The 25,109-nt window shown below is 41.5% G+C and overlaps 1 protein-coding gene and 1 pseudogene across 2 annotated transcripts in view; both read left to right on the top strand.

Annotated features, from left to right (window-relative positions):
• Positions 1–25,109, top strand: part of klhdc8a (kelch domain containing 8A) — a gene marked incomplete at its 5' end in the record, with an annotated part of 71,924 nt that overhangs the window by 20,589 nt on the left and 26,226 nt on the right.
• LOC308402129 (sterile alpha motif domain-containing protein 3-like) lies at positions 10,193–17,767 on the top strand (annotated as a pseudogene). The gene is made up of 9 exons: positions 10,193–10,348; positions 11,294–11,489; positions 11,659–11,844; positions 15,289–15,376; positions 15,572–15,727; positions 16,181–16,387; positions 16,651–16,822; positions 16,953–17,032; positions 17,137–17,767. The product of its transcript is annotated as a sterile alpha motif domain-containing protein 3-like (transcript).

Below are 25,109 nucleotides of genomic sequence, written 5' to 3' on the forward strand. Positions count from 1 at the left end.
TTGTTTTCATACGCACATGGCCGATTGTTGAGTGAAACAGATGAACCAGAATTGGTTTGTAAAAATGGTGCAACTTCAGTGATGTGGAACTGGTTTGGTGTTTGTCCGTCAGATACACAACAAAGCACATTTTTTTGCAGAACATGCAAGCGGCCGTCGTTATTGTCATATTTGTCGGACTAAGATGCTCTTAAATCTGGGAGTAATCTGGGTCCTAAACTCCGTATGCTTCAGGTCAAACAACACTGCAGCATCACTTAGAGTTAAAAACTGTCTAAATTCTTTCATCTTTAATAAAACGATCAGCATTGCTGCTTTACCAGGTGTAACTATAAAGTTTAACTTCCAGGCATCCATGAAAACAAAAGTTATTACATTTAACGGAGTTAGAAGTTAGCAGGAAGCTAGCGGAAGTTAGCTCGCTAGTTACCTAAGCATGATATAGCATGTTCTGACGGAGAGATTTCTGAAAAAAATCAAACGTACAGCTCTGCTATCACTTCCAACATAAATGAAGACAGGAAACTTGTCACGGCTGGCGGAGGGAGCCGTGTGGTGTGGAGGAAAAGGAGGACCCAAGATGCAGCAAACTGATGATACGAGTGATGTTTTATTTACAAAGGTGGTGGTGACAAAAACAGGCAACGAGGTATGAGTACTTTACAAACGGAAACCTAAACTGGGAGAAACTAAATAGCAAACCTGAGACCGTACAAAGGGGGTGCGGGGCAGAGGGACGCAGAGACAGGACACCATGGAACGCAGATGAATGCAGAGATACGCAGAAATACACGGATGAGTGCAGACGAGCCGACAACGAACACAGACCGACACCCACTAAATATACACACACAAGGTAATCAGGTAATCACACACAGGAGGGAAGAACAGCTGAACCTAATACACCTGGGGACCGGAGGAGACAAGCTGAACACAATAACAACAGACACAGACCTTCAGAACAGAACAGGAAATCCAGAACACGAGCCTTCAAAATAAAACAGGAAACAGACTGATGTACAACACAACACGGGGACATGAACCGAGCACCAAGGACAGACACAGGTAGGGCTGACAATACACCAAACTTCAGGTTAACCCTAACTAATACAGATCAGAAAAAACGCAAGACGCTGGGTCAACGACCCAGGACCATGACAAAACTAAACAGCAGTGACGTTTGTAGGGTTACTGAAGTTGGGCTAGCTGGTATATAATGATGTGCTACGTGATCGCTAGCGACACAGCTATGTTAGCATAACATAAACAGTGAAGCTGGAGGACGAACACTAACACTTTTCCACTTATAAAAGTTAACGTGAAGGTTCTTCATGGTTAGAGACAAATGCAATCGCATGGCAGGATGCTGTAAACGGACCAAACTTCGGTCAGGAGAACAACTGAGATAATCCATCCACAATACGAGGTTAGTCATTAATATACTGCAACAACATGGGAATAGAGCAGCTGCCAGAGAATTCAACATTAATGAATCAATGGTACAGAAGTGGAGGAAGCAAGAAGAATGAGTTTAATAAAGTTTGATTTATCTGACTGCTTTGTTTCGCTTAATGTGCCTTATAATCCCGTGCACCTTATGGTCCGAAAAATGCGTACTGCACACTGCAGTTTAATGTTGCAAAGCACCTCTTTTTAACTTCAGTGGATATTATACATGGTTATGCTCAGGATATGTCAGCCCATTTCTACTGGAAATGCCTTTTGGTTAAACTTTCAGCAAGGAATTTGCATTTGCACTGTTACATTTTTATAAAGCTTTAATGTACATAAAAACCAGCTTCTTGTTTAAGTGAAAATAAATGGAAGGTTGTCTTTTTGCGCTAGTAATGTTGTGGAGTTGTATTTTGTCTCGCATCAATTATATCGTCGGTTATATCGTTATCGCAAATTTTCAAATATATATCGTGATAAATATTTTTGGCCATATCGCCCTGCTCTAGTTGATATCCAGTTTCAAAACACCAAGATGGATATGGCAAAATGCTCAGCTGCATTTACATCTTGGATACTGTATATATCTGCAGACTCAATCAGCACTACAGGAAATAAGCACTGCCATTCTAGCCAGTGTGTGCCATGGGCCATGACGACTGTCTCCCTTTTGTAGGCATTGGACTTAAAATTAAAGTATGGTTGAGGAAGTATTTGGATCTTAATGATTCTACTCATTAGTTTGGGACTATGTCTTTCTACATACATAGCAGAATAAATACGAAAGAACAGAAAAGTGAAGGAGTAAGATGTCCCAAAGCTCTGTGATCATTTACGAAATCATTTAATGGAGTCCGATTCACGGTGATGTTGCTCTCATAACATATTTTACCGTTTCGGTTGTCAGACGATGGACAAAAAATGGAAGTTTGATTGTTACTTATACCTGGCATGTTGATCAGCAGGCATACCAAGCTGCTGAGCTAAATGTGAAATAATAGTCATGACAACATCAGGTAAAAGAAACAGAGAGCAGCTGTGATGCTGACACTCACGGTGAGGGACGACAGTTTGAAGCTTAAAGCAATAAACTCATGGTATTTAAGTACAGTCAAAAAACATCTGTTACCAGGACATAAAGTGGAAGTTTGAAATATTGAAGAGAACAACCACTACTTTCAACATGAACCTGTCATCTATAAAGAAGAAGGTGAATTACAAGAAACAGGTTGCAGCTCCTGCATGAGCCACTCAGGTTTGTGAAGGAGCTCCGACAGGTTCCGAGTGTACTCTCGACTTAGCAATGAGCGATTCAATAAACATTCTGCTGGTGAGAGTTGGACTGGATTTGTCGGGATCGGTCAAATTTCTGAGAGGCAATTTCTCCAAAGAAACGTTCAGCAATTTGTCTGAGGTGGGTAATTTATGTAAAAATAAAATGTGAAAAGCGAACACTCCTGTTAAGTCTGTTTAGAATAAAGCAATGCATTTAGCATTAGGCGACTGAGAAGCTATTCATGAATTGAAATTGTTTACCAAGACTTTCTGGCTCTGTTTTAATAGCAGTTACACTTGTTTGTGATTTTATTTTTTTAATAGGCCTAAATAAAATAGCCCATATAAAAACGCTACTAAATGACTGTGGTTAGTAGGAGTCAGTTTCATTGATACTATTAAGGTAATAATACTGGTGACTCCAGGTATAACAAAGTAACAATTTTCTAAGCTTTTAAACTTGAACTTGAATGATGTTGTTAGTCTGGTGACTCCTTCAACATGATTGGCTCCAGTTACGGGGTGGGCATCTCCACTGTGATATACATTGTGCCAGATGTCACCAAGGCGATATAGGAAAGCCTGGCTATCATGGTCCCCGTGCCTCGCTGGCTGACTCTGTGATAGGCAACATGTTTTGTTTGTTTGCTTTGCTCTCTCTCTCTCTCTCCTCTGCCGGGGCGGTGCTCATTACGGGCTCCCGCCCCTGGCCCACGCACCTGTGCTCACCGGCACACCTGCAGCCAATCCCAGCTGATTGGAGACTTTCTGTGTGTGTGTGTGTGTGTGTGTGTGTGTGTGTGTGTGTGTGTGTGTGTGTGTGTGTGTGTGTGTGTGTATAGATCTGCCCTGGACCCGAGAGAGCGTGTGTGTTTTTGGAATCTGCCGAGGAGAGGAGTTTGTATAAGATTAATCCCTGTTTCCCCTGGACCCTGGAGCCCCGGATCCCTTTCCCTGCCACACTGTATATATATTTGCACCTGGTGTCTCACTGTAAATAAACGCACTCTCTTTTGCCAAGGATTTCTGGTCTGCGCCTGAGTCCGTTTCAAACATTGTGACACTGGTGGACGAATGTCTTCCTGTGCCAAAAGCTCCTGATTGAAAGGAGATTGCTCTGGGCTTTGAGAGAAGTGGAATCTCCCCAACTGTGATGGGGCAATAGATATGAAACATGCAGTGATCCAAGCACCACATAACCCAGGTTTCCCAGTATTTTAATTACAAGGCAATATACTCGATAGTGCTTCTGGCTGTTATGAATTCAAGCTACCTTTTCCTGGTGGTGGAATTTGGAACCACTGAATGATGCTGAATGTCTGGGGCCTTCTTGACATGTCTTTTTATTATAGCTGAAAAAAGTGTGTTCATTATAACATTGTAACATTTATATTATTTCAAATATCAACCAAAGTATTTAAGTGTCATTTGAGTTCACAAACCTAAACTACACATACTAGCCTACGATACAACAAGCTATATCTCTGTTTAAACAAAACCCGCCCAATTTACTGGAAAATGTTTCACCAGTACTGCTGTCCCTATAAGCATGTGAACTGGTGTCATTAAGTTCACAGTATGTAGGAGTGCTCCCCAAAAACGTGCTTGCACTCAACGCTGCACTAAAGAGGGCTGGGTATCGTCACTGATTTCTAGAATCGATTCTATTCCGATTCACATGGTCCTGAATCGATTCGATCCATGATTCGAATCGATTCGATTCGATTTGATTCGATTCAATTCGATTTTAATCTGGGAAATTTTGCCTCAGACAGTCAGAAATATTATAATTCAGATCAGTACATTTACATATTTTTGTATCTATAAAAAGGAAGCTGACACACGCAAGACTTTATCAAAGGTGTGAGCATCACAGCAGATGCCTTTGTGTCAAAGTAGCTGAAGATAAAACACAGAAAAACATGAAGGTGGTTTTCCTGTTCTGGGATTTTATAAAAATATTCTGCAGTAGATCAAAAACGAAAGAAAACTATTAATCAACTTATGAATATTACCTCTGAAGTTACAGCAGTTTTATTAGAGACACAGCTAAGCGTTTTGCATAATTTTAAAAAGTTTAAATTTGTTCAGAAGCCTGTTGAACGGGAGAAATTAGGTTTTCTTTTCGGAAGTAAGTAAAAGGAAAAAAAAAAAAGCGGCCGACAGCGCTGTAAGAACGGTAGACTTGTGCGTAACAAGCAAGAAAATAATGCAGAAAACTGATTTCGGGGATAGATGGGAAACTGTTCAGAGAGAGAGAGAGAGAGAGAGAGAGAGAGAGAGAGAGAGAGAGAGAGAGAGCGAGCGAGCTGTGCATGAAGTGTGATTTTATTGTGGTGGAAGCAAAACAGCAAAAGTCAGAGGGAGTCCATGACAATGTTTATGTGAAGCTTAGTTTGGATCTTCTTTTGCTGCTGGTTCAATCAATATTGTTTGGAGAGAGATCAAACTAACAGCTTTAGAATCAGTGCAAAAAGGGCGTAAACACAAAGCACGGACCCGCCGAAACATCAGAATCAGCGAGCTGTCGGCTTTCAGCCCCGACCGTGTCCGTGCTGTCAGGTGAGAAAGGCGACATCTCACTGATTTTGATCCGCAGGTCCACGCTTTGTGTTTACGTCTTTGTGCAGAAGCCGTGCTCCTGCTCTTATTTACTGTTTTAAATGTTTGGTGGTTGTCAAAAATTTGTGACGTTTCACCTGAGATTCTGGAATTCTGGGCAAAATACATTTATATAAAAAATCTATTCAGGATTTTAATGAATCGATATCACGTTATCCAAGCCAGAATCAATTTTAATCGATGAATCGATTATTAAAACCCACCCCTAGCACTAAACTGTTATTGTGTGGCCCGAGTTATATAGAAGAATGGGTTTCAGAGCATAGCCACACTATTTCCCTGTTCTCAGTCTCACTGTGAGTGCAGTCCTCGTATTCACCGGAGCTAACAAGAGAGATGAAATGAAATAATATTAATTGAGTTGACTGACAGCAAATTAAGGCACTATAAGTGTAATGAAAGTATTAGACTTAACATTAGCATGAGGGCATTCCAGAGGGCAGCGACTGAATCCACCCTTTTCAGCTGCATCATCTCACTTGAGTCCAGTTTGTGCATCCTTCAAAAAGTATTGAGAGGATAGAAGGAAAAGCTGTTTGTGCAGCGGGTGAAATACTTATAAACTACTGACTATTTGCTGTTAGTTAAGTTAGCTCTCCTGCTAATAGCTGGTACTCTCCTGAGGTGTCTTTTTTCTTTGTCTTTTCTTCTCTGAACTCAAACATGCATATCAATAGAGGATTTTACCAGATAAGGCTTGTTTGAGCCAAACCCTGATTGATTCAGACTGTGCTGGGAGAGCTGTTGGCCAATAAACAATGCCTTGCTTAAATGCCTATGTGCACCCACAGAGAGAGAGGGAGGGTACACACGGGGTCAGTTGTAGAGCAGAATAAACACACCATGTGTTTGATCTCACCTCTAAATAATGAAAAATAGGTTACTCCACTGAAAAACAACCTGGTGTAGGAGGTTACTGAAGCCTTTTCCCAGATTTTAGCCCAACCTCTAAGACAGACTTGAAAGGAGGATTAAAGCAGAAATCACATGATGTGTTTTTTCAGAACATTCAAAGATTGCTGCTGCATTTCACTTGTAATGTTGTTGGTGCAGTAGCCAAGATGACAGTCTCTTTCATTCTAAATGTACAACCCGTTTGTAATCTGCAGGACCATGATGGTGATGAATATAGATGTCTTTAGTCTATTTGCAGGATTTCTCCCAAGCAGATTATCCTGTAAAAACAAGCTGAAGCAAACATATTTATGCAGATCAGGCACAGGAGCTGCTTGATGTTGGCATTTGTTTTGGCATCCAGTTGGCTTTTTCACATACATTTTCACATACATTTAACATGGTACTCCAGTAATTCAGCATGGCATTTATGTAATGTCAGGATCCACAAGATCCCTGACTTTTAAACACCAGATTGTTGCATCCTGTATTTCCTTCAATGCATTTCTTTTATTAGACCCTTTCTCCCTGGTAAACACAAACTCCCCAACACCAGTTTCTAATCTAATTTGCATGTCACACCCACATACATTTAGCTGTGAATGTACTGTATGTGATTACGCATGCCGTGCCACATTACAGCGTGCGATCACGTCAGATTCAATTGTTCAGGCATCGTGTAACTATTTTCATTGGTTACTGTGGTAACAACCTAGATAGTATGTGTGCATGCTAACTGCTGTGATTTCCCAGCACAGCATGAAACAACATGCCGCTGTCTATAGTGATAATGTGTCCTGTCAGTCTGTCCTAGCGGCACCTTGTCACGGTGAAGGAGTGTCTCTGTGACAGACGTGTTTAGGCAGTTGTTATTCTGAGCTTATTGGATTCTGGATGCCAGCGTATCCATGGGTGTGTTTACAACCATTAGGTTCAGTTAAAATGTGTGGTTTGATTCTTGGGTGAAAGACATATGGTCGAACACAGGATTTTTTGATAACACGGATAAGGGAACTGCTTCTTTGGTACCAAGCTGATGACGAAGTTCTGAAAGTGTGGCAGCGCTTGTTTGTTTTTTAACGGTACCACAGGTGCTGGAGATACGGACAATGGCAGCAACATGTGGAGAGTCAGAGGTAAGCTAACAAAGCTTCAATTAGCGGCTAACGTTAATGTAGCTGTCCTTGACCATATGAAACAGGCTAATCACTCTTTTGATCAACTTGTCATTTGTTTTGATGTTAAATGACAGCTTACAGAAGCAACCCTCTCTCTTAGAGAATGCTTTGTTCATCAAGCGACCAAGCTGGAGTATTTAAATGATCTGATGTGGATTGTACCAGCTGGTGCCTGTGGTGGTGATTGAAAGGTTAAGCCTTTTACATGCAAATTTCAGGTTGGCAGCAAGTGTCACACCAAATCAGGTGAATGAGAAGTGAGACCGTCAAAGCTTGAAACTCATGTGGTTAGTTTAGCCTAAGAAAAAGACCAAGCACTAATATGTGTATGTGTGAAAGACTTTGTGTGTGGTCACCAGTATATGAACCTAGACAGCTAGATCAGAAATCACCAACACCGTCCACCAAGACAGTACAAATATGTGGGCTGCAAACAAGCAGAGTGCGAATAATCGACAAACACACACAGAGCTTGTTGCTTAATCTGGCAAACATCATACAGACTAAGGGTATTTTGTTGTCCCACTCAGACGAAAAGGGCAGCCAAAAAGAACTGATATGTTCTGATACACGAGCAAAAACTTCAGTCAGACACTGAGATGAAATTTTTATCCTACCTGTTTCCCGTCAGTGTGTGAGGGCAGCGTGGATGAATCCTGACAGCTGAGATGGAGCACAGGATTCATCCAAAGGAGGGCTGCTTTACTACGAGTAAGTCCACCATATAAATGTGAAGCCTGTGTCAAATGTGTAAAAGAGCTTTGAACATTATTTTCCATCCTGACAAATACAACATTTATGTAGTTACTTCTGCTGTTCCACTGCCACTTTTCCTGCTTGTTGGATGCTGCTGCAAATATGTAGTCTAAAGAAGCTGACACACTACTCACCATAAGTAATAAGAGGAAATCAGTCCGTCTAATGCAAAATCCTAAAAAAAACTTTACTGATGCCTGAAACGTGTCATTGTAAGATTTAGACCCAGATGTTTCACATCTGCCTAAGTCATACTAATAGGTGTAATTTGATAGATAAGACAGTTTTTAAAAATGTTACGTAACAAATATGTGAGAGGAATAAAAAATTGAACTGAACCTTTAACATCTGCAGCAGTCAAATGCAGTACACATATTATTGCAGTAACCCAAAAACATAAAAGTAAAATTCCCCTAGGAAACATTTGCTGCTCAGTAGGCACTTTCATCTTTGAAACTTGACTGCTTTATTGCTACTTCTACAACTGACTACCTCCTCCATCACTAAGAGTTGTGCTTGTAACATATTTAAACCTTATTTTTTGACATTCATTCATATACACTGTTCTTTCACTCCCTCTATCAGTTCTGCATGAACTACTGTCTTTACTGTGGAGATTCATGAGAAGTGAATATTAAAAGCTTTAAAGGAAAATGGTTTGTGAAGTGTAAGCTCTGAACAGTCTGCTTAAATGTTAAAATGAGAGTGTTACATAAGTAAGTAAGTAGGTACACTTCTATAAACTCCCAATGACTGTCCTGATGTATTGGCCCTAAAATAGCTGAAAACTGTGAGAGTTTAGAGAGAGAGAGCGATGGAGAGAGAGACAGGAAGGAACTGCTTGGTAGGGTCAGTGGTCAACTGTTACTATAGATACATATAGATACATACATATCTACTTGGCTAACACCCAAGGTTATTACAATTAACTGAAACCAAGCTGAAAACTAGAATTAAGAGTGATAAAACATTTTAATTAACTTCTACTAAAGTGTTTTAGGTAGAATTTAGATTTTAGTTAGTTTTTTTTTTAGTTTTGAAAATAATGAAAACAGCAAATCCTGTGTTTTCATCTCACCTTACTCCTAGAATCTTCATGGGTCGCAGCAACCCTCTACACCAGCGGTCCCCAGCCTTTTTTGCGCCACGTACCGGTTTAATGTCAGACAATATTTTCACAGACCAGCCTTTAGGGTGTTGCAGATAAATCCAACAAAATAAAATGATACGACCAAGACAAAAACTGTGCTATTTTGTAAATATAATAATAAAGGCGAATTCACTGTGTAATTCTGTAACTTTATTAGCAGTGTCCTCCGGAAATGCGCCAACAACATTGAGCATAACATCCTCCTCTCTGCCCCTTAATGCTCTCTGGTTGCTATGGTAACACGTAAATATTTATTTCAAAATAAGACACACAACTGCACAGTCAGAAATAGGGGTACGGAAGGGGTACATTACTGTGCCCCAAGGTACAAAAATGACATTAATACAGTCTAAGGACAAATATTGGACCTCGGGGGAACTATCTGTACCTTTTTTAGCATCTGAAAGGTACATACATGTTCCTTAATTGTGAAAAGTACTTATTTGTACCCATTCTTTCAAAAGATAAAGTACAGGTTGATTAAGCTCTTTTTGATTAGAGTTTTTTTTTATTCTTTTTGACAGTAATTTATTTGCAACTGTATTGATTTAAGCATATATTTTAGTGTTTTTATTTTATTTTTTATTATTTTCATTGCTGTTGTTGTTTTTGTATTCCCTGAACCCCCCTTATTTTTAAGCTGCTTTAAGAACGATGAATTTATTTGAAAGAAAAAAAAGTAAAAATGCATTTAAACATTTTTTTAAGAGAGTGGTTTTTTTTAAAAGTATAATTATTTGGATGAATTGCAAAAAAGCACCCTTATTGAACTCGAAGTGCGAGTTGAGCCCATCCTCACAACATCAAACAAAAAGTAGAAGAAGAAACTCAACGAATAGCTGGTGGATTCTAGAATTTTCTGTAAATGCAGCAGGTGCCATTTTGTTTTATCAACGGACGGAGATGGATGACGAACTTGCAAGTCCTGGTGTGCTCTGTTCACTTTCAACCGAGGAACTCTTAACAAAAATACAAGAGTGGGGCTTAGATGTCACCGAAGCTGAAGCTCAGCGTTTCAGAGGTAAGTTTTATTTAAAGAAAAATGTAGCGTAATTACTAATTATTGGTTTAGCCTAGCTTAACGTATATTAGCAATTTAGCTAGTTTCGGCACTCTCTTAGCTCAAATTATGTCTTTTTACAAACGTTTTTACAAACGTTTCATGTGTAAAGTTGAGGTCACAGTTCTGAAAAATGAAAAATGTGTACACATAGTATTTGTATAAGTTTGAACTTATATATGTGGTTCGGCCACAGTCTATGGGTTCGGTAACCCCTGCGCAGCGGAACGGCGCGAAATTTGATTCCCTGGTAGCTGAATGCAGTTTACCGTTAGTGTATTAATGGTTTAATAAAATCACGTTTTTACATCCATTCCAAGGCCATCAACACACATGGGCGGCTGAATATAACGTTTAAAGGAAATATCTTGACGCCGCACTTGTTTAAAATATAACAAGGGTGTTGCAGCTGGGGTTTGATAGTCGCGTTTTAAGCAATGTGGGAACTTTTTCAGCATGTAATCTGAGCTTGTAATACGGTCCTGCGGGTGTTATCGCTATAAGTAATCGGTCTGAAAGAACAGACGGCAAAAACTGTCGGAAATCTGGAGAAAGGAGTCACCTTAGTAGTGAATATTAACACATTACAGCATTCTAGTCTTTTTTTTTTTCTTCCAAACTTGAAAGGGCACAAAAGCATGCTCAGACTCTGCTCTCCTGTGTCCAGTAGTCCCAAACAAACATCTAAATTTAAAAATGAAAACTTTGCATATCGAGAGGATTCACTCTAAAAATTTGGTTTATTTTATTTAATTTACTGATTTTTTTAATGAATATTTCTTTGAACTGAAAGAAGTTGTACAAAAGGTTTTAATGTGTGTGATATACGGTTTTTACCCATGTAAAAATGTGGTGATAAATATCCTTACATTGAATTTAAAGTTTGTACTACCATTTATCTTGCAGACAATGAGGTTGATGGTGACACAGTTGACTGCGGTCTTACTGAGACTATGGTTGCATACCTTTTCCAAGGATCCTTCAAAAAGCAGGTTAAATTCAACCAATTTGTGTCAAGGATGAAGGAATCTTCAGTGACGCTGACTCTACAGACTGTCTCTCCAGAAGACTGGCAACCATCTACTTCGTCAACTTCAATAAGGTATTTTCTTATTTATAATGAAGTTAGTATGTCTGAAGCATACATGTTGGCCGTTATGCACTTTTAGGATTTAGTTAATATGATCATTGTTTCTACCATATGTATTGTTACTGTAGTGTTTTATACTTCAATTCATACAATAAAAACAAACACTTAACTGTTTTCACAGCAATGAAAATACTTTGAGACTGCCAGCCTCTTTTGAAATTCCAAGATTTTCCAAAAATCTGCAACTAAAACTGGACAACAAAGAACCGTGCCATAAAAATCCAAGGGACAGACACACAATAATCAGAGTTCTATATGAAGCTGTGGCACAGTATACTATGAAAGTTAATCAGGGTAATGTTAGCTTGTTGCTTTAGAAAAAGCAACAAGAAAAAGCTGAATCTGTCATATTTTGTGCGCATGCGCCAACCAGCGTGCAGCCTGTTACAGTCGCTCCTGCTTTTCTCTTAGTTTAGCTTTTTTTTTCTACGTATTCTTTTTTTTCCTGACTTGTATTTTCCTCCGTTTTCTATCTCTTACTCAATCATGTGGATTGAGAGAGTTTTTGTTCTTCTGGTGGCCGTGGAACTGTTACTTTTATCATGGAATGGGACCGCGGCACATCTCCTACACGCACGGACTGTTTACTCCAGAGATCAGCTGATCGCCCTGATGCCGGCCGGCTCGCTGGCCAGGCCCGCAGAAGTACCAGCTGAAATTTGGAGGAAAACACATCGGGGATGCAGAGGTCAAGGACAGAAGAGAAGAAAAAAGGTGACGGTGAGACAGCGGAGGCTCGAAGCGAGGAGGAGGTTTAAACCGTGTCTGCCGTCTATCGTGATGGGAAATGTGCGATCGTTGGCAATTAAAATCGACGAGCTCTCAGCACTGGTACGGAGTCAGAGGGAATACCGAGAGTGTAGCCTGATGTGTTTCACCGAATCATGGCTGCACCAGGACATTCCCGATGAGAATGCTTCCGTGGAAGGCTTCCACACTGTTCGGGCGGACAGGGACAGCATCGCTAGCGGTAAGCGTAAAGGAGGTGGGCTTGCTGTTTTAGTTAACAACCGGTGGTGTAACCCTGCCAACATAACAATCAAAGAAAGGATTTGTTGCCCGGACACTGAACTGTGTGCTGTTGGACTCAGGCCGTATTATTTACCCAGGGAATTCTCTCACGTCATCTTGGTGGCTGTTTATGTTCCCCCCTCTGCTAACCCCACAGCTGCATGTGACACTATCCACTCTGCCATAGCTCGGCTACAGACTCAGCACCCGAGTGCCTTTATTGTGATCTCGGGTGACTTCAACCATGTATCACTGGACAATACACTACCAACATTCAAACAATATGTGGACTGTCCCACCAGGGGAGAGAAAACTTTAGACTTACTGTATGCTAACGTCAAGGATGCATACAGCTCCTCCTCCCTCCCCCCACTTGGTAGGTCAGATCATAACCTGATTCACCTCACCCCCCGCTATGTGCCAATTGTGAGGAGGGAACCTGTGACCACCAGGACTGTTAGGAGGTGGTCAGAGGAGGCAATAGCGGAACTACAGGGCTGTTTCGAGGTGACCGACTGTGAAACACTCTGTGAGCCTCACGCCGAGGACATCAATGGGCTTACTGAGTGTATCACAGGCTACATAACTTTCTGCACCGACTCCATTGTTCCAGCTCAGACTGTTCATTGTTACCCAAATAACAAGCCGTGGGTGACTAAGGACATCAAAGCCCTCCTCAACAACAAGAAGAGGGCTTTCAGAGGGGGCAACAAAGAGGAGGTGAGGAAGATCCAGGTGTTACTAAAGGACAAGATCAGAGAGGCTAAGGACAATTACAGGAGGAAGCTGGAGTGGAAACTCCAGCAGAACAGCATGAGAGAGGTGTGGAGGGGCATGAAGACCATCACTGGATTCAGGCCAACCAACAGCAGGGGAGCTGAGGGAGGTGAGAATAGAGCCAACGAGTTGAACCTGTTTTTCAATAGATTCGACACCACAGTGTCTGCTCCCACCCCCACAACCTCACCTGCAGTCAGCCTGGAATCCAGAGCCACACCACTGTGCCAGCCTCTCTCTTCACATGTTGCCTCCTGTGAGATTCCTGACACCCCTCCCCCACCCATCACCTTCACTCAATACCAGGTTGAGATGCAAATGAGGAGACTTCACTCAGGCAAGTCTGCTGGACCAGACGGAGTGAGTCCCCTTGTCCTCAAGACCTGTGCCCCCCAGCTGTGTGGAGTCTTTCATAAACTGTTTATGCTGAGTCTGAGTCTGCAGAGGGTCCCGGTGATGTGGAAGACATCATGCCTCGTCCCTGTACCAAAGACGCCTCGTCCCAGTGGCCCCCAGGATTACAGGCCCGTGGCACTGACCTCCCACATCATGAAGACCCTGGAAAGGCTCATCCTGGACCAGCTGCGACCCATAGTAAGACCACATCTGGATCCCCTTCAGTTCGCTTATCAGTCTCGTCTCGGAACAGAGGACGCCATCATCTACCTGCTCAATCGTGTCTACACCCATCTGGACCAGCCGGCGAGCACTGTGAGGGTCATGTTTTTTGACTTTTCCAGTGCTTTCAACACCATCAGGCCGACCCTCCTGGGTGATAAGTTAGCAGCGATGCAGGTGGATGCTTCTCTGGTGTCCTGGATTGTTGATTACCTGACAGGAAGACCACAATATGTACGTCTCCCACAGTGTGTGTCTGACAAGGTGATTAGCAACACAGGGGCACCACAGGGGACTGTCCTCTCCCCCTTCCTCTTCACCCTCTACACCACAGACTTCAGCCACTGCACAGAGACCTGCCATCTTCAGAAGTTTTCTGATGACTCTGCGGTGGTTGGATGCATCAGCAGGGATGATGAGACAGAGTACCGGGCTGTGGTCGACTCCTTTGTCACGTGGTGTGAGCAGAATCATCTGCAGCTCAACGTGGCAAAGACCAAGGAACTGATCGTGGACTTCAGGAAGACCAGGAAACACTTGACCCCTGTTTCAATCCAGGGGGTCAGTGTTGACATTGTGGAGGACTATAAATACCTTGGAGTACACATTGACAATAAACTGGACTGGGCTAAAAACACCACAGCACTTTACAGGAAGGGCCAGAGTCGTCTCTATTTTTTGAGGCGACTGAGGTCCTTCAACATCTGCCAGAAAATGCTGAGGATTTTCTACGAGTCTGTTGTGGCCAGTGCGATCCTCTATGCTGTTGCGTGCTGGGGGAGCAGGCTGAGGGTCGCAGATGCCAACAGACTTAATAAACTGATCCGTAAGGCCAGCAATGTTGTGGGGATGGAGCTGGACTCCCTCAAGGTGGTGTCGGAGAGGCGGATGCTGTCCAAGATAAAGACAATGTTGGATAACACCTCCCACCCACTCCATGACATGTTGGTCAGCCACAGGAGCTCGTTCAGTGAGAGACTGAGATTACCGAAAAGCACCACTGAACGACACAGGAAATCATTCCTGCCTGTGGCCATCTCCCTGTACAACGCATCCACTTAACACACTGTTTGCTGCTACAGCTACACATGTTTCTTTTCCAACTATTTATTTATAAGTGACTTATGTATGTATGTATGTATATATATGTATATATTGTACTATTCTTAGTTAGCGTATTGTCTGTCTTGTCTTAATGTTGGTTTAAAATGGAGCACTGTAACAAAAAATAATTTCCCCCAGGGATCAATAAAGTATTCTGATTCTGATTGAAAATAAACTCACACTTGATAAAGTTTGTTTGTCAGCAGTTGCTCTAACACTTATGTTTCTTCTTATATTACAGGTATCCCACAAATTCTGAATATGTGCAAGCTGTGAAGACGCTGGTAATGAAGTATCCTTTCCTCAAGGATCGTGAGGGAAATGGTTATGTAAGTTAAATTTTAAATTTGCGTAAGGTTCCTTCAAGATTACAAAGTAAAAGTGAAGCTTTTTTCGATCTTGTTTTGTTAGTAAGACAATCTGTAGCCTCTCAGTAGGTTTGTATGAAGTATGTTTACTGATTCTTTGTTGGGTGTATTTTGTGTAGATTGTTTTTACAGTAACTTATGTTTCTGTTCAACAAGCACACATGGCATATGTCTTTGAGACGTAAATTCAAATCAGAGCGGGCACCACTAGTCGACAGTGAGGCAGTGAGGCGTTGTAAGGAGAAGTTTGGTTCTACGAGGAGAGGGCAGCCTAATAAATGTCAACGAACAAGTCAGAGAAATGTTTGTCAGGTTGGTGTGAGGGACATCTTGAGCTATAAAATGTTCTTGCCTCTGTTATTACATCTAAAACTAAGGATTAGGGATGCAACTGTACCCCTTTTTTCAAACCGAAACAATACCAATACTTGGATTAGAGCACTTGCTAATACAAAGTACCAGTGCTAATACTTCTACCTCACAAAAAATTATTAATTGGAAGGCGCTAAAAGAGGGTGAACTAGATTTAAAAAAACATTTTAAATATGACTCCAAAACTAAAATTTCAAGTTAACAATTAAGATTTTATGTGAAATTATTTCAGAGTTTCCATATTTTAAATATTGGTTCATGGTATCGGTTAACTTTAAACGATACGAGTTCTTTGTGATGCACAGATCGTGTCAGCTCTAATTGTATATTTAGTCTTATGTTGGGTTTCTAATCTGTTTTGACTTTCTCTTCTCACTCTTGCTTTCTTTCAAGGGACCATGCGTCCAAGGAGAGGATTTATTATCCATAGACGCCCACTTAAAGGTCTTACAGTGCCAATATCAGAAGATGCAACCAGATACCATGGTGGTTCATAACCGTATGCAGCAAACGTTTGCTTGGCGGCAAAAAGAAATTGCAGATGGTATGCCTGTGGAAGATGTGTTGAAGAAGTACCCCTTCTTAGGGATGCCTACTGGTGTAAGTCAGAAAGCTGAATTGAACTTGGAAATAGCTGTCACATTTAACATGTTTATAGTAGTAAATTTTATTTGCCCTTGACCTTGCTTTCTTCATCTGTCCCTCTTTCCTTTTTTTGTATGTTCATGTAACTTCTTACAGTATTGTTGTTAAATTCTATAAAAAAAAAATTATGCAGCACCATACATAATTAATATCAACTTTAGATTATTTCATTTTCATACACTGTTATTTTGTACTGAAAATGAATTTTTTACTTGTAGCTGTGCAACGAACTCGGGTGGATCCAACCAACAACGGGTAATGTAAGCCAGCGATTTCGTGAAGGGCTCTCATGTGTTGCAGCAAAGGTGATTGGCCTTACACGAGGGAAAACCCCACTCTACCAGCTCTACCTTGATGCAAGAAAGGAGGCTCTCACTGATGACCTACCAGGTATTTGCTTTTTTTTTTTTTTAACTTCAAGGCTTCCATTTTATATAATTTTTATAGGTAACTGGAAATGCCAGATAAAATGCATGGGTGATCTTGTGTTTTGTTTTTTTTTTGTTTGTTTTTTTGGCAGATCTTGACACAAGGGCTGCACTTTTATTCCTGCCATACGTCTTCAAGGAGAAACTGGATCTCTTTGTCATACTTGGAGAGGTGTGTGTATTAAAATATTTAGTCTATATAAAAGGAAAACAAATGTATCTTTTGTTAAGAGACTAAGATATTGCTTTCCTCTACCTTCTCTTTTGACTTCAAAGGTTCATCCTAAAAACCCCTATCCAACTGTTCAGCTACTTCATGAAGACTGGAAACCAGTGTTCTCCAGAAGCGCTCCAAACATTGTGAAGTTGGATGGCAGTGAAGTGTGCAGAAGCTCGTGTATTTTTGAAGGAATCATCTCTTCTTTCTGCTTGTATTTTGTCTTCAACCTTGCTTATCCAAAACATCTGAAGAACACCCTGATTTTTCTCCAAAAGTACATTGTGAAAATAGATGAGGGTGAGGACCGGCCTCTGCCAATCACAGTCACCAGACAAATAAATCTTCTGTATTGACCACCATGCCTCAGCCATATCAGTGCTCCAAATGTGGCAGAAGAACCTTTAGTTTGACAAAGCTTATTCAGCACATAGGACTTATTCATTCCCATGATGCCGATTTTGATATAACCTGTGGACTCAGTGACTGCTGTTCTTCCTTCAAAAAATATGAATCTTTCAGACGACATGTGTATAGGAAACACAGAGAACAGGTGTTGTGTCCCCATAAAGACTTAGATGAAAATGAGCAGGAGGTAGTCAGTCCACATCCAAATGAATTTGCAAATGACATAACTGAAAATATTGAAACCCCTCCATCCTGGGATGAATTTTTGATAAATTTCAGAGACAATCTTTTCAAGTTCATTCTTAAGTGCAGAGAGAAAAATTCTTTACCAGCCTCTGTTCAGGAAGAAATTATGGAAGATGTGAATTTTCTGATGTGTTTTTTCAAGGAGAACTACGATGCTTTTATAGCATATCATTTAGAGAAAATGGGTCTTGACGTGTCTTTGTGTCCAGAGCTTAAAAATGTCCTGCATTCAAATGAATTTTTTGAGAAGGCTTCAACAGCTATTCGATCTCCTTATTTGGTCAAAGAACATTGCAAATCAAAGCTCAACATGACAGAGCCTGTTCATTGCAAATTAAGAGACTCTGTGGGTCATACAGTTGGCTCGTATTCATATGTGCCTGTTGATAAGGTGCTAAAAAATTATCTTTCTCATGAAGACATACAAGATCACATTTTTTCAAGTGGCAATTCGGAAACTGATGAATTTCTAACAGATTACTCTGATGGAGAAATCTTCAGACATCATCAATTCTTCAAGGATAACCCAAATGCACTGCGACTCCATTTTTATGAGGATGAATTTGAAGTACTTAATCCCCTAGGATCTAAACGATCCAAACACAAACTTAGTGCATTTTATTAGGTAGGCAATTTGGACAAAAGGTACACTTCTCAGCAGAGACACATTCATCTAGCGTTATTGGTACGCTATTCTTTTGTTAAGCGGTGTGGTTGGCATGTTATCCTTAAACCTTTGCTTGATGATTTGGAAAAACTTTCCACTGATGGCTTTACTTTTACCATTGATAAAACTGAACACACTATTCATGCTGCTCTTGCAACTTTATCTTGTGATAATTTATCAGCTCACATGATTGGTGGTTTTTCTATGTCATTTAACACTGGTAGAATTTGTCGGTATTGCATGGCTTCTTATGAAGATATGAAACAATCCTTTGAGGAAGAAAGCTTTGTTTTAAGAACATCAGAGGTTCACCAGTATCATCTTGCACGAATCCAAGAATTTCCGGATGATAAAACAATATATGGTGTAAATAGTTCATGTCCTTTTGACAGACTGAGTTATTTCAGTGTTACGCAAGCTTTACCACCTGATGTGATGCATGATCTGTTGGAAGGTGTAGTTCCTCTAGTTATGAAACTAGTGATTTGTAAAGCCCACACTGAGAAGCATATTACAATTAGAGAGATCAATGAAGAATTGCAAAAAATGTCCATTGGTCAGAATGACAAAACAAACAAACCAGTACAGTTATCAGAGAGACTTCAGAGTGTTGGTATTGTTGGATCAGCATCTCAAAAGTGGTGCCTGTTCAGATTGCTGCCATTTCTGATGGCAGACCGTGTGCCACCTAATTGTAAATATTGGCATGTTTTTCTTCTATGTCGTGAAATAACAGAGATTGTAATGGCTAAAAAAGTGCGAAAAGAGAATATTTTATTGTTGAAGTTGCTTGTCCATGAGTTTCTCACAAAACTGAAAAGTGTATTTGGGGATGTAATTACACCAAAGTGTCATTATTTAATCCACTATGCAAGACTGATTGAAATGTTCGGCCCTCTACGTTTGTTATGGTGTATGAGATTTGAAAGTAAGCACCAGTATTTCAAAACGTTGTCCTGCAATTGTAGAAATTTTATGAACATTGCTACAACTTTGAGCAACAGACATCAGTTCAGACAGTGCTGGGAGTTTTCTAACAAAAGTTTACTTGGTGAATTTGAAAATGTTTTTGGAAAAAGTGTGACTACATCATTTTTGTCATTACCACTGGAACTGCAACAAGCACTGACAGTCTATTGTGGCTTTTCTGAAGTTGATAGTGCTAAGAAAGCTTTCCAGCGTGTGTCAGAAGTAATTGTGAACAGTGTCAAATACTGTGTAAGAGATGTGTTTGTCATTGATGTACTGCATTCAGAGAAGATTCCTCTGTTCTGGCAAATTAAGTACATATTTAATATTGACACAATGTGGGTCTTTTGTGGAAAAATTCTCATTCCTCTGTTATATGACAACCATTTTCATTCATACAGTGTTAGAGTTGATAGTGAATGGACGTTGCTAAAACCTGGACAGGAAATTGATGTTGCAGCTTATGACACATACTCTGTTGATAACAGTTTGTATGTAACAGTTAAGCAATGTATTTAAGAAGGTAATAAATGTGACAAGTATTTTTGACTTTGTATCTTCAATTTTTCAAATCTTGAGAAGAAAAATATAGGAAATCTGTGTGTAGATACTGAACCTTTAGAAATACATTTTTGTACTCCTTTTAAGGGTTCTTTTTTGTACTTTATACTAAGGGTACAACTTTGCCCTTTAAAGTACAGGTTTGACGTGTAAAAGGTACAAATTACAAGGGTACAAATCAGTACCCACAGTTTAGGGTACAGAACGGTACCTTAGAGGGTACCACCCCAGTGACAAGCCATTGTACCCCTATAGGTACATTTCTGTACTTTAATTTCTGAGTGTGCAAGGTAACCAATTCTGATAATTTCAGTTCCTTCTGCAGATTATTCCAGGAAGCAGGGGCAGCGTATTTAAAAGCCCTTTTCCCCAATTCTGTTCTGATTTTTGGGACAATCAATTGTATGATTTTGTTCGAACGAAGGTTGTATTGGTTGTGGTTTTTACACATATAAACACATAAATAAGATGGAACCAGCCCAAGGAGAGATTTATAGATAAAGATCAACCAATGGAAGAGTCTGTGAATATGCAAAGATGGACATTTAGCAGCAGCATACAAAGAACAATGATGTACACGATTTCCATAGCCAGTAATAATGCTCTCTCCAAGTCTACAAAACACATGTGAACATGTTTGGGCTGGGTCCCACATAGCCTTGGTTGTCCTCAAGAGAATAAAGAGCTCGCCCCAGTGTTCAATAACAGGACATAATTAAATCAATGATTTACATAATCTTTTAAAGCAAAAATGAAATAAATAAATAATGTGAAAATAAATGTGTAAGTAAAGTGAGTAGAGTCCCTGAGGAAAAGTAATGCTGGATTTCTTCCTTGCAAGTTTGATTAAGAAGGGATTAACTCGCATGGCGGCACAGTTGGATCCAGTTTAGTCATCTCAAGTATTCTAATTTGTTGTATCAAATGTTATTAGCAGTTGGATCCATGCCTTGGCTTCAGGTTAGCTTTTGCAATCTCAGTATTTGCATATTCATTTTTCTGAGGTCTATGAGCAGAACGACCAGTGGAGAGACTTCAGATGTTTCTCCTTCGTGATAACCTGTTTGCCACAAATTATGTTCATTGTCATTCAAACTTGGATGGATGGTTGATAACACAATAATGACTCGTAAGACACAATTTTTCATTAAAATGCATTTCAGTATGTTTCATTTAACGAATGAAGGTTTCACTAGTTTTACAATCAGATTAGAGTCCCTGCACAGTGACAGCAGAGGGATAGTAGGAAGGCAACCTAATTAAAAGTTTCAAGTTGGAGGCATGCTGATTGTAAATGACTTCAGATGATGCTGGTAGGCTTACTGTTGATCTCAAGCTGTTCAAGCAGTTAATTGAAAAACAAAAAAACAAAAACGATATGGCAAACCAAATTGGTTACAGATTGCAATTAATGCACTCTGTGAGCTGGGCTGGATGAAAACTACCCAGCCTTGTTAGCAAATCCCCCCCGCCCCCCGCTGGGGTCAGACTATAGGAACACAACCGCTTTTATTTGTTTTTCATCCGTTTTCATAAGCTATTATTAACAGCAAACCAAGCGATAAGCAATCACAGGCAAACGACGTTAAAAAAACAAACCCCAAAAAACAAAAGCAGCACCTCTTGAGAAAAGCCTAACTGTTGCTATGGCAACATATCCCTGCACAATAAAATGTGGGAGATTTTATTTTGAAGGATGGTCCTCTGTATTTTCACCCTTTGTCCTTTATCGTCTCTGTTTGTGAGGTGATCAAAGGTGTGACAGATAAAGCTTGCCAGTAAAATGGACAGAGAGGCGGAGAGTGTACCTTTCCAAGGTGAGGGGGCATGTTTTTAAAAGGAGATGTAAAGCTTTAAAGGATAAACTGCTTAGAGAGTGTGTTTAATCACAGCTGGATAATTTAACAGTTGCCTTTGTGTGACCTCAAAACACCTGAGTTTGGGAGCAATAACCATCTGTGGTCTGTGAGACAGAGTGCGTTTAAGGTGATGTACTCTGTGATGTAGTCAAAATTAGCCTTGCAGTGCATCGTGGGCTTATTCTGGAAAGCTTCCTCCCACGTCTGTCACAGACTTCCTCCCCCTTTCCTCGCTGGAAACTGTGTGTAGGCAGGAGAAGTGGGTTACACGCAGGAAAGAGAAAGCTCCTGAGGGATGACATAGGAAAAAACAACAGCAGGGCCTGTCTTCACAACGACAAGGAAGGAAAGTTAAACATGAGAGATGCTGACTCACTTCAGACTACAGCTGCTGCTCATCTGAGGATACCTGTAAGAGGTGGATATTTAAATTCACAGTTACACATGAGCAAAGTGATGCAGGGAAAGGTGTGTGACTTGTAGTCAGTTATCCCCGTTCTGCAAAAGTCTGTCATGGAAGCAAGGTATTTTGTGTCATTGGCTTGTACATTATATGACAAGATGACTCAAGCAAGCAATTAATATTTTTTACTATGTAAGAAGATAAGAACAGGTGGATGGTTCTTTTTAATAAATACAACTTAAGATGAAAAGGGTGGAAAAGGGTAGTGGGCACTCTGGGTTAGGAACAAGTGGAGGAGTTTAAGTATCTTGGAGTCTTGTTCACGAGTGACAGGAGGTTGGTAGACGGATTGGCGCTGTGGCTGCAGTGAAGTGGATGCTGTACCGGTCCGTTGTGGTGAAGAGACAGCTGAGTGTAAAAGCGAAGCTCTCAATTTACATCCTTACCCACACCTATAGTCACAAGCTGTGTGTAGTGACCAAAAGAACGAGATCATGGATACAAGAGGCGGAAATGGGCTTCCTCCGAAGGCTGGCTTTTCCCTTAGATAGGGTGAGGAGTTCAGCTATCCGGGAGAGGCTCAGAGTATAGCTGCTGCTCCTTCACATCAAAAGGAGCCAGTTGAGGGTTCAGGCATCTGACAAGGATTTCTCCTGGTCATAGCCAGCCCAATCCACCAAGTACTGAACCACCTGGCCCCGGCGACAAGAGTCCAGAATTCCACGGACAGTTTAACCCCAATTGATGATTCTGGATGGGTGGGGGCTGGAGACCGTAGTGCCAGCGGGGACGTAATGTGTTGTTTAAGCTGTGACAAGTGGACCTTCATAAAAAATGTAACCGATAAATGACCCGACTGACTCTGGCTGCGATCTCGTATGGGCCAATAAACATTGGATTGAGCTTCTTGGATTCGGTATGTCTATTCAGGTGTCTTGTGGAGAGCCAGACCCGGTCCTGTGGTTGAAATGAATGGTCCAGGAAATGTTGACAGCGATGTTGTTTGGTATATTGAGCACTGAAAGTATATAACATGGCCAAAGAGACAATTAGGTGGAGATGAAGCATCACAAAAGCATCCCAATTGTTGGTTGGCCCATATTGCCTATTCTGAGGGTGGTAGCCAGATGTGAGACTGGAAGAGGCCTTCCAGAACCTGGCGGTGAATTGGGACCCCATATCGGAGATGATGTCCTTGGGGAACCCATGTAGCCAGACGACATGTTCTAGAAAGAGTTTGACCGTCCATTTCGTAGAAGGGGGGGCGGATAACGCGACCAGATGTACCGCCTTGTAGAATCAATCCACAAGGGTAAGGATGGTGTTGAGATTGTTAACAGACAGATAGAAGTGACAAAATCATTAACATGGGACCACGGATGTCTGGGAACAGGGAGGCGCTGAAGGTCACCAGCAGAATGTTGGGTGGAGGATCTGACCCGGGCGCAGATGTCACAAGCAGAAACGAACTCACGGATGGCCCAACCCATAGAGATCCACCAGAAGGCATATCAAAGAAGTTGGAGGGTCGTGTTGGGTTCCAGATGGCCCAAAAGCAGGGAGGAGTGTGCTCAGACCATGCCCTCCTGACGACATTTGGAGGGAATGTAAAGCCAACCTGCAGAGGTGTGTGGAGGTGCTGGTTCGGCAGACAGGGCAGCACAAATGGATTCCACCAGGGGCCAGCGAAAGGGTGCTGAAAACCAATGGGGGCGCGTAGGAATAGTTCCTGGTCCAATGTGTGTCACGGTTTGCGGGGCAAGCCATGTTGTGTTAGTGCAGGAGGACCCAAAATGCAGGCAAAGGCTGATGGTATGAGTGGCGAGGACAGAACTAAACATAGACCTAAACTGGGAAAACTAGTAACAAACAAAACCTGAAACCAAAACTCACAGAATGACACACAGAGAAAAACAAAAGGGGGCTACACAAGGGATGATGAGTGAAGAGAATGAAGAGCAGAGAGACGTGGAGATTCACCGTTCCAGGGAGGAGCTCGATGGGCATGTTGTAGGAGCGATGTGGGGGTAGATTAGAGGATCCCTTTTTACACCCGACCTCAGAGAGATTGTGGTAGAAAAATCAATGGACTCCGGAAGTGGGAGTTCTGTGGAATCCATTTTGCTGTAGACACTGAGTACCCCAGCCCAGGATCTGGCTCCTCCTGGTGGTCCCTGATGGACTTGCGAATCGGCTGGGTCTGGAACCAGATAGGGTAGGACTGGAGAAGGTGGCCGTCTACTGAAGTGGCCAGAATGAAATGGTCAACCAGGCGTGAAGCGGCTGAGCTGTACCTCTCTGGAACTGGAAGAGTTCTAGAGAAGTACGAGGTCGTGACATAACTGGTTGGTCTATCTTCAAAGCTCATCAAGAGTCTTGGAAGCCTCATGTCCTGCCATCTTATCTCAGATGTCATCGGTCAAACTCTCCATAAATATTGAAAGGAGAGCAGCATTGCCCCAGTTTAACGTAGTGGCTACAATATGGAACTCTGAGAAAAAGTGACACATGGATTGCTTACCCTGACGTAAATGATATAGTTGCGACTCCACCTCCACTTCACTACAAGGGGGATCGAAGGTCTTCTTTAACTCCTCCGCAAACAGGGCATAATCATTGCAGGCTGGGGACTTGGCATTGTAAAGGGCCGCTGCCCATTCCTGGGCACAGGCAGACAAGAGGGAAGTTAGGCTAACTCCTGGTGCACTGATCATGGCTTTGGAAGCGGTGGAACCAGGATGGAAGAATGAACAAAGCTGGATAACACTTATGGCACCTGAGGCGCGCGCTGGCTGACAGTGGCAAGGGTTCTAGAGCTCCTGACATGAGGGAACCAATGTCTGAGCGGAGAACAGGTGGGTCAGTCTCCCTTTTAAACGCAAACCCCGTGGTGACCTGACCACTACCTGACAATCTTTC

Source organism: Rhamphochromis sp. 'chilingali', assembly GCF_963969265.1.
Source record: "Rhamphochromis sp. 'chilingali' genome assembly, chromosome: 9".
NCBI lineage: Eukaryota > Metazoa > Chordata > Actinopteri > Cichliformes > Cichlidae > Rhamphochromis > Rhamphochromis sp. 'chilingali'.